The sequence below is a fragment of the Theropithecus gelada genome, chromosome 8 (assembly GCF_003255815.1).
Source record: "Theropithecus gelada isolate Dixy chromosome 8, Tgel_1.0, whole genome shotgun sequence".
NCBI lineage: Eukaryota > Metazoa > Chordata > Mammalia > Primates > Cercopithecidae > Theropithecus > Theropithecus gelada.
The window spans coordinates 147,000,618-147,013,816 of NC_037676.1; positions in this window are offsets into that span (position 1 = coordinate 147,000,618).

Here is a 13,199-nt window from a genome sequence, read left to right on the forward strand (position 1 = left end):
GGGTGCTAAACCCCTCACTGCCGTGGGCCGGCGGCACCGGCCGGCCGCTCCGTGTGCGGGGCCCGCCGAGCCTGCGCCCGCGCCCGCCGGAACTCGCACTGGCCCGCGAGCGCCACTGCGCAGCCCCGGTTCCCGCCCGCGCCTCTCCCTCCACATCTCGCCGCAAGCAGAGGGAGGCGGCTGCGGCCTCAGCCAGCCCAGAGAGGGGCTCCCACGGTGCCGTCGCGGGCTGAAGGGCTCCTCAAGCGCCGCCAGAGTGGATGTGGAGGCCGAGGAGGCGCTGAGAGTGAGGGCTGCTAGCACATTGTCACCTCTCATAGGGACCTAGGTTGGTTTGTTCACTGCTCAGCCACCAGCCTGGAACATAGTAGGCACTCTATAAATACTTGGGAAGTGCTTGAAAAACGTATATAAAAAGCTGAAAATAAATACATCATATTAATTGTAAGATTGCAGAATATTTGATTTCCTCTTTTTCTTTTTCAAATCTCCTACAGGGGGTGTGTAATCACTCTGTGACTGGTGGCTGCAGGCTTTCCTAACGGTTATTTCCAATTTACAGGGCTACCAACTGCAGAGCATGCAAGCAGTCCCTAAGCAGCAATCCAGCAGCTGACAAGGTTACCAGCGTCACTGCCATAGATGCTAGGCTGGTTTGCCATATTTACGTGGATTTGGTCAGCAATGAGCACGAAGGATATCGATTCTTTTCTTTTTTTCTTTTTTCTTTTTTTTTTTTTTTTTTTGGCGGAGTTTCACGTTTCACTCTTGTTGTCCAGGCTGCAGTGCAATGGTGAGATCTTGGCTTACTGCAACCTCCACCTCCCAAGTACAAGCGATTCTCCTGTCTCAGCCTCCCAAGTAGCTTGGATTACAGGCATGCATGACCATGTCCGGCTGATTTTTTTGTATTTAGTAGAGACGGGGTTTCACCCTGTTAGGCTGGTGGCAAACTCCTGACCTCAAGGGATCCACCCACCTCCCAAAGTGCTGGGATTACAGGCGTGTGCCACTGTGCCCAGCCTAGATTGTTTATTTCTTACTCAAACAGCTACAGCATGATCAGCAACCTGTGTCCCTAGACACAGAATATGACAGCAAACCATAGGGGCCAGATGACAGGAAGCACAGATGGTGGCCATGGTGCTGTTGAGGCGCCAGTTCCACACTGCAGCCAGGCAGTGGTGTGTCCACAGCTGTACCCCAAGGAGAGGCAAGCGGAGCATCCCAGATGCAGCCAACCAGGGGCGCTGGTGTCACTGTCGTTTCTTACAAGGTTGCTTGTCTCCCTTAGTTTCAGGAGGAGCGTCCAAACATTCTGCCAAACTTAGCTCACACAGTGATGGACCTTGCCACACAGCTATGTGAAGATGTCCAAGGTCTTCAGGGCCCACGGCAGAGCTGTTCCCTACTCCACTGACCTCCCTGTTTCTAAAACCAGTGGGCTTTTTTTTTTTCCCTTTGAGACAAGGTCTCTGTCACCCAGGCTGGAGTGCAGTGGCACAATCTCGGCTAACTGCAACCTTCACCTCCGTGGACTCAAGCAATCCTCCCACCTTAGCCTCATGAGTAGCTGGGATCACAGGTGCATGCCACCACATCCAGCATTTTGTATTTTTTTTTTTTTGGTAGAGACAGGGTCTTGCTCTGTTGCCCAGGCTGGTCTCAAACTCCTGACCTCAAGTGATCCATCCACTTTGGCCTCCCAAAGTGCTGGGATTACAGGTGTGAGCCACAGCGCCCAGCCACCAGTGGGCATTTTTTAGTTTTCCTTTACTTGACCTCACAGCAATATTTGACACCATGAACTGTTCGTTCTTCTTGGAACACTCAATTTCCTTATCATCAATAATACCACCCTTCCTTCATTTTCTGCCAACAACTCTCAATCTCCTTTACTACTTTCTCCTCTACTCAGTGTCTGCCCTGGGCATTCTCCTTACTTTATTCTACATTTTCCTCTAAGAGAGCTTACCTTGTCTCATTTCTTCAACTGCTACTTACATGTAAATTACCCCACTTAAAAAAAATTCCATCTCAGACCTTTCTTCTGTGTTCAAACCTTTAGAAATACATACTCAGCATATTTACCCATTGGCTGGGTGTGGTGGCTCACGCCTGTAATCCCAGCACTTTGGGAGGCCAAGGTGAGCGCATCAACTGAGATTAGGAGTTTGAGACCAGCCTGGCCAACATGGTGAAACTCCATCTCTACTAAAACTACAAAAAATTAGCCAGGTGTGGTTGTGCACACTTGTAATCCCAGCTACTCAGGAGGCTGAGGCAGAAGAATCACTTGAATCCAGGAGGTGAAGGTTGCAATGAGCTGAGATCACGCCACTGCACTTCAGCCTGGGTGACAGAGTGAGACTCCATCTACAAACAAAACAAACAAACAAAAATATTTACCTGGGCCAAACACCCACAGCAAGCAGTGCCGGAAAGGGCAATCGGACTGTGGGCCGGGGCAGGCCCTTGTTCTCCCTCCTCACATTCATGACTAATACACCTGTGTCTTGGGAAATTCTGGGGAGGAAAATTCAGACCCTTCCTTCCCACTGTACCCTCTCAGGAGGAGTGGCGGGGGGAGAGTGACATCATTGGGAATTGTTACCCTGGGGGACGGGTGGCAATAGCAAGGGTCTGTATCTTCCTCCCGGCTGCATGAGGTACATTCAGTACTTGCATCACCAGTTTCCACGTACAAAAACACCAGAATTCAGGCAGCCTGGCCAACAGAGTGAGAACCCATTTCTAAAAATAAAATAAATAAAATAATGATAAAGCCGATTAGCGACCATGATTTTGCATCTGCAGCCACAAGCGCCTGCTAACTGTCCTGAGAAACTGACCCTCCCAGTCATATGTAGAGGCCTCTGCCATGGCAAAGAGCAGACCCCAGTACATTCTGTCTGATCCCAGGAAGACTGGAAGGACAAAGAAGCTGGAGGGGCATGAGCTACCTGTACAAGTTCCTTCTCCACACAGGTACTTCACTCTGCTCTGCAGAGAATGAGTCAGAGGAGCAGAAGCCAGATGCTCCCCTAAAACAGCTTTCTGTGTTTCCCTGGTCCTGAGAGTGTTGTAGGAAAACAATTCTGGCAGCAGCACGGAGAGCAGGCTGGGGATCTCTGAGACTCTCCCCTGGCTGGATGTGGGGAAGGAGGTCACCAAGGCTGTGTTCATGCCAGGGCAGTCCCTTACGGCTGGAGAAGGGTGAGCTGTGGGATGGCAAAGACTCTCCTCTCTAACTCAGGCTTCTCTAAGCCCTGCTCCCAACTAGGCCTCAACCTGGGTCTTTAAGGACTGCAGACTCAACATAAATGGTTTTGTCCACACATCGGATGCAGGCGAACCGCACCATCAGGGCTCGGCCTGGGAGGGTTCCTGGCTTTGCACAGGAAGGAATTCAAGAATAAGCTGACAGTAAAGTGAAAGCAAAACACATTTATCAGAGCAACAGAGTGTAGGAGAATGCCTGCTCCGTAGACAGAGCATGGCAGCACTGGCGGGCTCCTGAGTTATATGTGATGTTTTGGACCCCACAGGCAGGGCAGCACTGGCGGACGGCTGAGTTATATGCAATGTTTTGACCCCACAGGCACTGGTGGACTCCTGAGTTATATGTGATGTTTTGGATTGGTGTCCCCACCCAAATCTCAGGGTGAAATTTAATCCCCAGTGCTGGAGGTGGGCCTGGTGGGAGGGGACTGGATGACAATGGTGGATTCCCCTTTAATGCTGTTCTCCTAAAAGTGAGTGAGTTCCTGAGAGCTGGTCATTTAAAGGTGTGTGGCACCTCTAACCCCCTCTCTTCTCTCTTCCTCCTGCTTCCACCATGTAAAGTGCTGGCTCCCCCTTTGCCTTCTGCCAAGAAGCGGGTTTCACCATGCGTCCTGTGCAGCCTGCAGAACCATGAGCCAATTAAACTTCTTTCTTTATAAATTACCTAGTCTTGGGTATTTCTTTATAGCAGTGTGAGAACGGACTAATGCAATATGCTAAAGAAGGGGTGGGTTGGCCGGGTGCGGTGGCTGACACCTGTTATCCCAGCACTTTGGGAGGCTGAGGTAGGAGGATCACGAGGTCAGGAGATCAAGACCATCCTGGCCAACATAGTGAAACCCATCTCTACTAAAAATACAAAAATTAGCCGGGCACAGTGGCATGTACCTATAATCCCAGTTACTCAGGAGGCTGAGGCAGGAGAATCGCTTGAACCTGGGAGGCGCAGGTAGCAGTGAACTGAGATCGTGCCACTGCACTCCAGCCTGGCCACAGAGTGAGACACTGTTTCAAAAAAAAAAAAAAAAAAAAAAAGAGGGGGGTTGGGTTATTCACAAGCTTTCTAGAAAAGGAGTGGGCAATTCCCTGAACGGAGGAACCCTCTCTTTTAAGCCCTATAAGGGAACCTTGTAGTGCTGCGATGGCATCTGTATATTGTCACGCGCTGGCAGGCATGTCATATGCTGATGTATTAATTACAATTTGCATGTAATGAGCAGTGAGGGCAACTAGGGCTGCTCCCATCCCCATCTTGGTCCTGACTGGGTGTGGCCAGCTTCTGCACTGCCTCCTGTCTGCAGCAGCCAGGTAGTGACTGTTGCTGGGAAAACAAGTCCCATGGGGAACCCACTTCACATCCCACACTGAGACGCACACAAACCCTAGTGCAGCCTCTAGCCCTCAGGCTGGCCCGGAATGACCACAGCCACTTTAGAATGTGTGCCAGAGGCAGCTTAATGCCACCAAAAGAACTGAGTTTGTTCCAAACAAGCTCTGAGGACAGGGGAAGTGAAGAGGCATGGTCAGTGGAGGAGCCACAGGTCACAGCTGGACTCTCTTGGTCCATCTGTCCCCCACAGTCCCCGCTGGACTCTCTTGGTCCGTCTGTCCCCCACAGTCCCCGCTGGACTCTCTTGGTCCGTCTGTCCCCCACAGTCCCCGCTGGACTCTCTTGGTCCGTCTGTTCCCCACAGTCCCCGCTGGACTCTCTTGGTCCGTCTGTCTCCCACAGTCCCCGCTGGACTCTCTTGGTCCGTCTGTCCCCTAGTCCCTGCTGTTCTGGATGTCTGCCCATTGCCCCAGCCCAGGAGCTGGGAACTGCAGCTGTGCTCTCGAAGGCTGGACGTCAGGTGAGCTGTCCATCCTTCCAGTGAGTGCCTTCTACTCTGCCTGGAGCTTCTCTACCCAGCAAATGCCTCCAGGGCTTAAAATAGCCTCCTTGTGCATTCAGCAAGTATGTATTGGGTACCACCTGTATGCCAAGCCGTGTGCAGGAACTGGAGCTTCCCCGTCGTGGAGTGCACAGTCTGCTGGGCTGGAGAGATACGAACACTAAACAAGGCATAGCAGAAAAAGGGGAGCCGAGTGCCCCAGGAGCTCTGTGGGGTCAGAGAGGCCATTCTGAGGCCATAGCCAGGTAGAAAGTGGCTTAGGCCATGGAACCGCATCGCAGAGGCCCCACAGCACAGGACAGTGTGGCACGTCAGGAAAAGCCTGAGGCTAAGCGGAGAAGGAGGACGCATAGGTGAGACTAGAGATGGGGCCAAACTATGGGGGACCCTGTGAGCCACAGGGGTTCTGCACTTCATTCCGGGATCACAGGACACCGCTCAGGGGTTCTCACGGGGGCTGTGGTGGGTTTTTTTTATGTTCTCTGGCTGCTCTATGGGAGTGTTGAAGCCCCTGATGGGAAATGTTAGGGACCTGTGTTAGCATGACTCTTGTGGGGGTAAGGAGGAAAAGGAACGAGAACCCCCAGTTTGGGTGGCAGACGGGACATAGACAGCGAGAGAGAGAAAAGTCAACAGTGCAGGCAGAGGTGACCCTGTGTGGGCTGGGCCCAGGTGGTCGTCATGGCCACCACACCAGAAAACAAGCAACAAGTGGGGACATGTTTGCAAAACAGATACAGGCCTCACCCAAATCAATGAAATAAGACCAAAAATTTTCCGGGCGGGGCACGGTGGCTCACGCCTGTAATCCCAGCACTTTGGGAGGCCAAATCTCGTAGGCAGATCACGAGGTCAGGAGTTCAAGACCAGCCTGGCCAACATGGTGAAACCCCGTCTCTACTAAAAATACAAAAAAATAGCTGGACGTGGTGGTGGGTGCCTGTAATCCCAGCTACTCGGGAGGCTGAGGCGGGAGAATTGCTTGAACCTGGGACCAGGGAGGCAGAGGTTGCAGTGAGTGAGATCGCGCCACTGCACTCCAGCTACAGAGTGAGATTCCGTCTCAAAAAAAAAAAAAAAAAAAAAAAAATGCGGGGCGCGGCGGCTCAAGCCTGTAATCCCAGCACTTTGGGAGGCCGAGACGGGCGGATCACGAGGTCAGGAGATCGAGACCATCCTGGCTAACACGGTGAAACCCTGTCTCTACTAAAAAATACAAAAAAATTAGCTGGGCATGGTGGTGGGTGCCTGTAGTCCCAGCTACTCGGGAGGCTGAGGCAGGAGAATGGCGTAAACCCGGGAGGCGGAGCTTGCAGTGAGCTGAGATTGTGCCACTGCACTCCAGCCTGGGTGACAGAGTGAGACTCTGTCTCAAAAAACAAACAAACAAACAAAATTCCAACAGAAAAAATGGGCAAAAACAGGGACAAGAGTAGAAAACCACATGGCCAGGGAACACCTGACAGTAGCAAATGTACAGATGTGGGGAATTTGTGCGAGTCTTCAGAGCTGGTGGAAATGGGAAGTGGAGTAACTATTTTGGCAGAAAAATATGTATTTTCCCTGTGAACCGGAATCCCACGTGTACACATCCAGAGAGTTCCTTTTGTGGGTTCATGAGGAGACGCACGCAAGGGATGCCCTAGCAATGAGAACCTGGAATGGCCTGAATGAGAGCAGGGGAGGGGCCGCCCAGGACAAAGCTGCAGGGACAAGGACCCTCTATGGCAACTTGCAGGCTTAGAAAGAAGGGTCTCTCGGCCGGGCGCGGTGGCTCACGCCTGTAATCCCAGCACTTTGGGAGGCCGAGGCGGGTGGATCACAAGGTCAGGAGATCGAGACCATGGTGAAACCCCGTCTCTACTAAAAATAGAAAAAATTAGCCGGGCGCAGCGGCGGGCGCCTGTAGTCCCAGCTACTCGGGAGGCTGAGGCAGGAGAATGGCGTGAACCCGGGAGGCGGAGCTTGCAGTGAGCCGAGATTGCGCCACTGCACTCCAGCCTGGGCAACAGAGCAAGACTCCGTCTCAAAAAAAAAAAAAGAAAAAGAAAGAAGGGTCTCCCCCAGTCTACTGGAGTTTTTTTTTTTTTTTTTTTTTGTTTTTGTTTTTTTTTTTTTTGAGACGGAGTCTTTGCTCTGTCGCCCAGGCTGGAGTGCAGCGGCGCGAACTCGGCTCACTACAAGCTCCGTCTCCTGGGTTTACGCCATTCTCCTGCCTCAGCCTCCCGAGTAGCTGGGACTACAGGCGCCCGCCACCTCGCCCTGCTAGTTTTTTGTACTTTTAGTAGAGACAGGGTTTCACCGTGTTAGCCAGGATGGTCTTGATCTCCTGACCTTGTGATCCGCCCATCTCGGCCTCCCAAAGTGCTGGGATTACAGGCGTGAGCCACCGCGCCCGGCCTACTGGAGTTCTTGACACTGGAATTTGGGGCTTGTCACAGGCCTGTTCAGAAAGGGGTCTGGTCCTGAGAAATAATAGGGTATTGGAGGCTTTTGGTCATAATGCTGTCTGTAGTTCCAAAGCCGGAAGAGGCAGCCACAAGCAGACAGGGCGCCGTGTCTCCTGTGTAGGTGGAGACTGGGCATAGTGGCTCACATCTGTAGTTCCAGCACTTTGGGAGGCCAAAGCAGGAGGATCGCTTGAGCTGAGCCCAGGAGTTTGAGACCAGACTGGGCAACACAGCAAGACCCTGTCTCTAAAAACATACATATATACATATGTACTTAAAAAAAAAAGTAAAAGAATAACTGGACACAAAGCAAGGACTGTGGTTGTTGATCCTAGCCTGAAAAAAAACTTTACTGGACATTTTGGGGACATTGGGAAAATTTGAACATGGGCTGGCTATTAAATGAGATTACAGAATTACTGTTAATTTTCTTAGGTGTGGTTATGTGGAGTGATGGTCTCATTTTTGAGAGGAGGGCTGCGACATTTGGGGAGATGTGTCACCAGCTGCAAATTACTTCCTAATGGTTCAACCAGAAATACAACATGTAGAGAGCATTTTGGAGAACAGGACAACAGAGCAGCAGCTGCTGAACTCAGGTGGATATAGAAGGTGTTTTGTGTTTTTTTTGAGACGGAGTCGGGCTCTGTCACCTAGGCTGGGGTGCAGTGGTGCGATCTTGGCTCACCGCAACCTCCGCCTACTGGGTTCAAGCAATTTTCCTGCCTCAGCCTCCCGAGTAGCTGGGATTACAGGCGCCTGCCACCATGCCCAGCTAAGTTTTGTATTTTTCGTAGAGACCGGGTTTCACCATCTTGGCCAGGCTGGTCTTGATCTCCTGACCTCATGATCCACCCTCCTCAGCCTCCCAAAGTGCTGGGATTGCAGGTGTGAGCCACTGCGCCCAATCGGAGGTAATATTCTCTATGCTGGAAGTTTTTTGTAATGGAAAATTGGAAGCAAAACAAGATAGGAAGCAAGGTGAACGCCGCAGATGTCGGCTGCGTCAGACGGACCAGAAGGCCAACTGCCGGCGGGCAAGAGATAAGCACTGGCAGTAGTGGTTTGACACCTGACGTTCCAGTAGAATGCACAAAAGCCATTACTGAAAGGGCAGGAAGTCCCAAGGCTTTCTCTAGAAAGAACACATTCCTGTTCCACTGGCCCTTCACCTGTGAGCTGGGATGGGAGCTTTTGGGTATAGCAGGTTGCTCCTAGGCCTCTTCCCAAGTTCCAGGTTTCCAGGGCCTAAAACCTGGTTGCTCTTCCTGTGGTTTGGGGCATTGTGGGGCTGAGTGATGTGGTTCTTCCAGCGAAGCTGGGGGACTCAACCACCCTGACTTGGGTGGTGCAGAGTCAGGGAACACCAGATTTGTTTCTTCTATCTGGGGCTTGGAAAAGCAAAAGGTGAGTACAGAAGATTAGCAATAAAACCATAACTGTGGCCGGGTGCGGTGGCTCACGCCTGTAATCCCAGCACTTTGGGAGGCTGAGGCAGGTGAATCACGAGGTCAGGAGATCGAGACCATCCTGGCCAATGTGGTGAAACCCTGTCTCTACTAAAATACAAATAATTAGCCAGGCATGGTGTCGTGTGCCTGTAGTGCCAGCTACTTGGGGAGGCTGAGGCAGGGGAATCACTTGAACGGGGGGGCGGGGGTTGCAGTGAGCTGATATCGCACTACTGAACTCCTGCCTAGCAATATAGCAAGACTCCGTCTCAAAAAACAACAACAACAATAACCATATCTGTATTTATTTGCCTCCAGTAATTTTTATCACTCTGCTTGATCCCAGTTACATTTTAAACTTCTACCACTTACTGAGGGCAGTGAATTCCATGTATTTTTTCTGTAACTTAGAAGTATTTTTATCTTGTCTTAAATTGATCTCCAGCAGTGCCTTTTTTCCCACACCCACGTATTATTTCAGGGGTCAGTGACATTTGACAATGTGGCCGCAAATTTCACGAGGGAACGGATGCATCTAGCTTTTCACCAACAGGCGGCGATGTTGGAGAACTGTGGGAACTTGACCTGGCTGGGTAGGCACTGCCCTCACCCCTGCCCCTCTCCAGGCTCTCTGAGTACTTCAGTTGTTGAGAGTGATGGAAATTCCACATCCTTTCTAGACCTAGAAACTACACCCTTTCTCCAGGGGACAGACCTGAGCTCCACAGGGAGGAAAGAGGCTGGGCCTGAGGTAGCCCCTCTCTCCAAGTTCCCTACAGATATTGCACCACGGAATTCCACTCATGCTTGGCAGGACTGTCTCCCCAGCATGATTTGGTATAGTCCTGATGAATCTGAATTTTTCTTTTTTGAGGCAGGATTTCATTCTGTCGCCCAGGCTGGCGTGCAGTGGCACAATCATGGCTCACTGCAGCCTCAACCTCCCAAGCTCAAGTGACCCTCCCACCTCTGCCTCCCATGTAGCTGGCACTACAGGCATGAGCCACCAGGCCTGGCTAATTTTTTGGTTCTTTGTAGAGACAGGGTCTCACTCTGTTGCCCAGGCTGGTCGCAAACTCCTGGGCTCAAGTGATCCTCCTGCCTCAGCCTCCCAAAGTGCTGGGATTACAGGCATGAGCCATTGCACCCAGCCAGAGTCTGAACCTCTTAATCACCTTGCACTCTTTTCTCCCTTTGCCCTTCTTTCTCCCTCAGCCATGAGTCACCCCCATCCCTCCCCACCCCGGACATGGTTTTATCTTTAGAGCCCCTACCTATTCCACCATCGTGGGCCTTCCTACCTGGTCCAGCTGAATCTCTCTGCCTGCTCTCTGCAGACCATAGGCTTTGGTTCTCAGCAGAAATGCACCTGTTGTGTTTCCTTCTCTGCCAGCAGAATTTCTAGGCCTCAAACCTGACCTGATCTTCTAGCTGGAGAGAGAGGAAGAGCCATGGCTGCCAGATGTTCCACAGACTGAAAATACACACACACAGAGATGCTCCTTCCCAAGTGAGAAGAGGGAAGCCAGCTCTGGAGAAGGCAGTAGTGGGATACATTAGGAGGAGACATAACTTGAAAAAACAGAGCCAGGTTCGGCATGGTGGCTCACACCTATAATCCCAGCACTTTGGGAGGCCAAGGCGGGTGCATCACCTGAGGTCAGGAGTTCGAGACCAGCCTGGCCAAAATGGCGAAACCCCATGTCTACTAAAAATACAAAAATTAGCCGGGTGTGATGGCAGGTGCTTGTAGTCCCAGCTACTCACTAAGCTGAGGCAGGAGAATCGCTTGAACCTGGTAGATGGAGGTTACAGTGAGCTGAGATCACACCACTGTATTCCAGCCTGGGCGACAGGGTGAGACTCTGTCTCAAAACAAAAACAAACAAACAAAAAGGCCGGGCACGATAGCTCAAGCCTTTAATCCCAGTACTTTGAGAGGCCAAAGTGGGCAGATCACTCGAGGTCAGGAGTTCGAGACCGGCCTGGCCAACATGATGAAACCTGTCTCTGCTAAAAGTACCAAGAAAAAAGCTGGGCATGGTAGCTCACGCCTGTAATCCCAGCACTTAGGGAGGCTGAGGCAGGCGGATCACGAGGTCAGGAGATCGAGACCATCCTGGCTAATATGGTGAAACCCCGTCTCTACTGAAAATACAAAAAATTAGCCAGGCGTGGTGGCAGGCGCCTGTAGTCCCAGCTACTCGGGAGGCTGAGGCAGGAGAATGGCGTGAACCCGGGAGACGGAGCTTGCAGTGATCAGAGATCAGGTCACTGCACTCCAGCCTGGGCTACAGAGCGAGACTCCGTCTCAAAAAAAAAACAAAACAAAAAAAAAACTTAACACAAAGCTACAATAATAAAAAACAATGTGATACTGGCATGATAGGAAATAAAACATAATTCAAGAGAGCCATGAAATAAACCCTTGCGTATATTATCCTTTTTTTTTTTTTTTTTTTTGAGACGGAGTCTCGCTGTGTCGCCCAGGGTGGAGTGCAGTGGCCAGATCTCAGCTCACTGCAAGCTCCGCCTCCCGGGTTTTTACGCCATTCTCCTGCCTCAGCCTCCCGAGTAGCCGGGACTACAGGCGCCTGCCACCTCGCCCGGCTAGTTTTTTTGTATTTTTTAGTAGAGACGGGGTTTCACCATGTTAGCCAGGATGGTCTCGAACTCCTGACCTCGTGATCCGCCCGTCTCAGCCTCCCAAAGTGCTGGGATTACAGGCTTGAGCCACCGCGCCCGGCACCTTGCGTATATTATCAATTGATTTTCAGCAAGGATGCTTGGACCCTTTGTCATGTTTGTGTCCCACCAAATTTTGTATGTTGAAGCCCCAACCCCCAAGGTGGGGAGAGTGGCTGTGAGGTGATATAGGTTAAATGAGATCATAAGGTGGGGCCGTAATGCAATAGGGCTGGTGCCTCTAAAGGAGAAGAGATACCAGAGATCTGTCTCTCTCCACCATGTGAGAACACAGCAAGGAGGAGGCCATCTGCAAGCCAGGAAGAGAACCCTCACTGGGAACTGAATAGGGTGGTACCTTCCCTTCCTAGCCTCCAGAATTGTGAGAAATAAATTTCTGTTGCTTATGCCAAGCCACCCAGTCTGTAGTATTTTCTTATGGCAGCCCAAACTGACTAATACATCATTCAATTGGAAAAAGAAAGTCTATTCAATAGATACTGGCTGGGCACAATAGCTCAGCCTGTAATCCCAGCACTTTGGGAGGCCAACACAGGTGGATCACTTGAGGTCAGTTCAAGAGCAGTCTGTGCAATGTGGTGAAGCCCTGTCTTTACTAAAAATACAAAAATTAGCTGGGAATGGTGGTGCATGCCTATAATCCCAGCTACTAAGGAGGCTGAGGCAGAAGAATTACTTGAACCTGGGAAGCGGAGGTTGCAAAAAAACTGCAAAAGATCACTGAAAGAAGTTAAAGAACACATAATAAATGGATGGATCCGCCCATCTCAGCCTCCCAAAGTGTTGGGATTACAGGCATGAGCCACCATGCCAGGACAAAACAGTTAAATTACCGTATGATTCAGCTACTTCACTCCTAGGTATAGAGCTAAAAGTACTTCAAGTAGGGATTCAAAAACATTTTTACACCAATGTTCACACTAGCACTACTTACAATAGGCAAAATGTAGGAACACCCAAGTGTCCAACAACAAATGAATGGATAAACAAAATGTGCTATATACATACAATGGAATATTACTTGGTTATAAAAAGTAATGGAGGCCAGGCACAGTGGATCACACCTATAATCCCAGCACTTTGGGAGGCTGAGGCGGGCGGATCACGAGGTCAAGAGATCGAGACCATCCTGGCTAACATGGTGAAACCTCATCTCTACCAAAAATAAAAAATTAGCTGGGTGGGGTACTGCGTACCTGTAGTCCCAGCTACTCAGGAGGCTGAGGCAGGAGAATTGCTTGAACCCAGAAGGCGGAGGTTTCAGTGAGCCAAGATCGCACCACTGCACTCCAGCCTGGTGACAGAGCGAGACTCCATCTGAAAAAGATAAAAGTAATCGAGGTCAGGCACAGTGGCTCATGCCTGCAATCCCAGCACTTTGGGAGGCCAAGGTGGGGATCACTTGAGGACAGGAG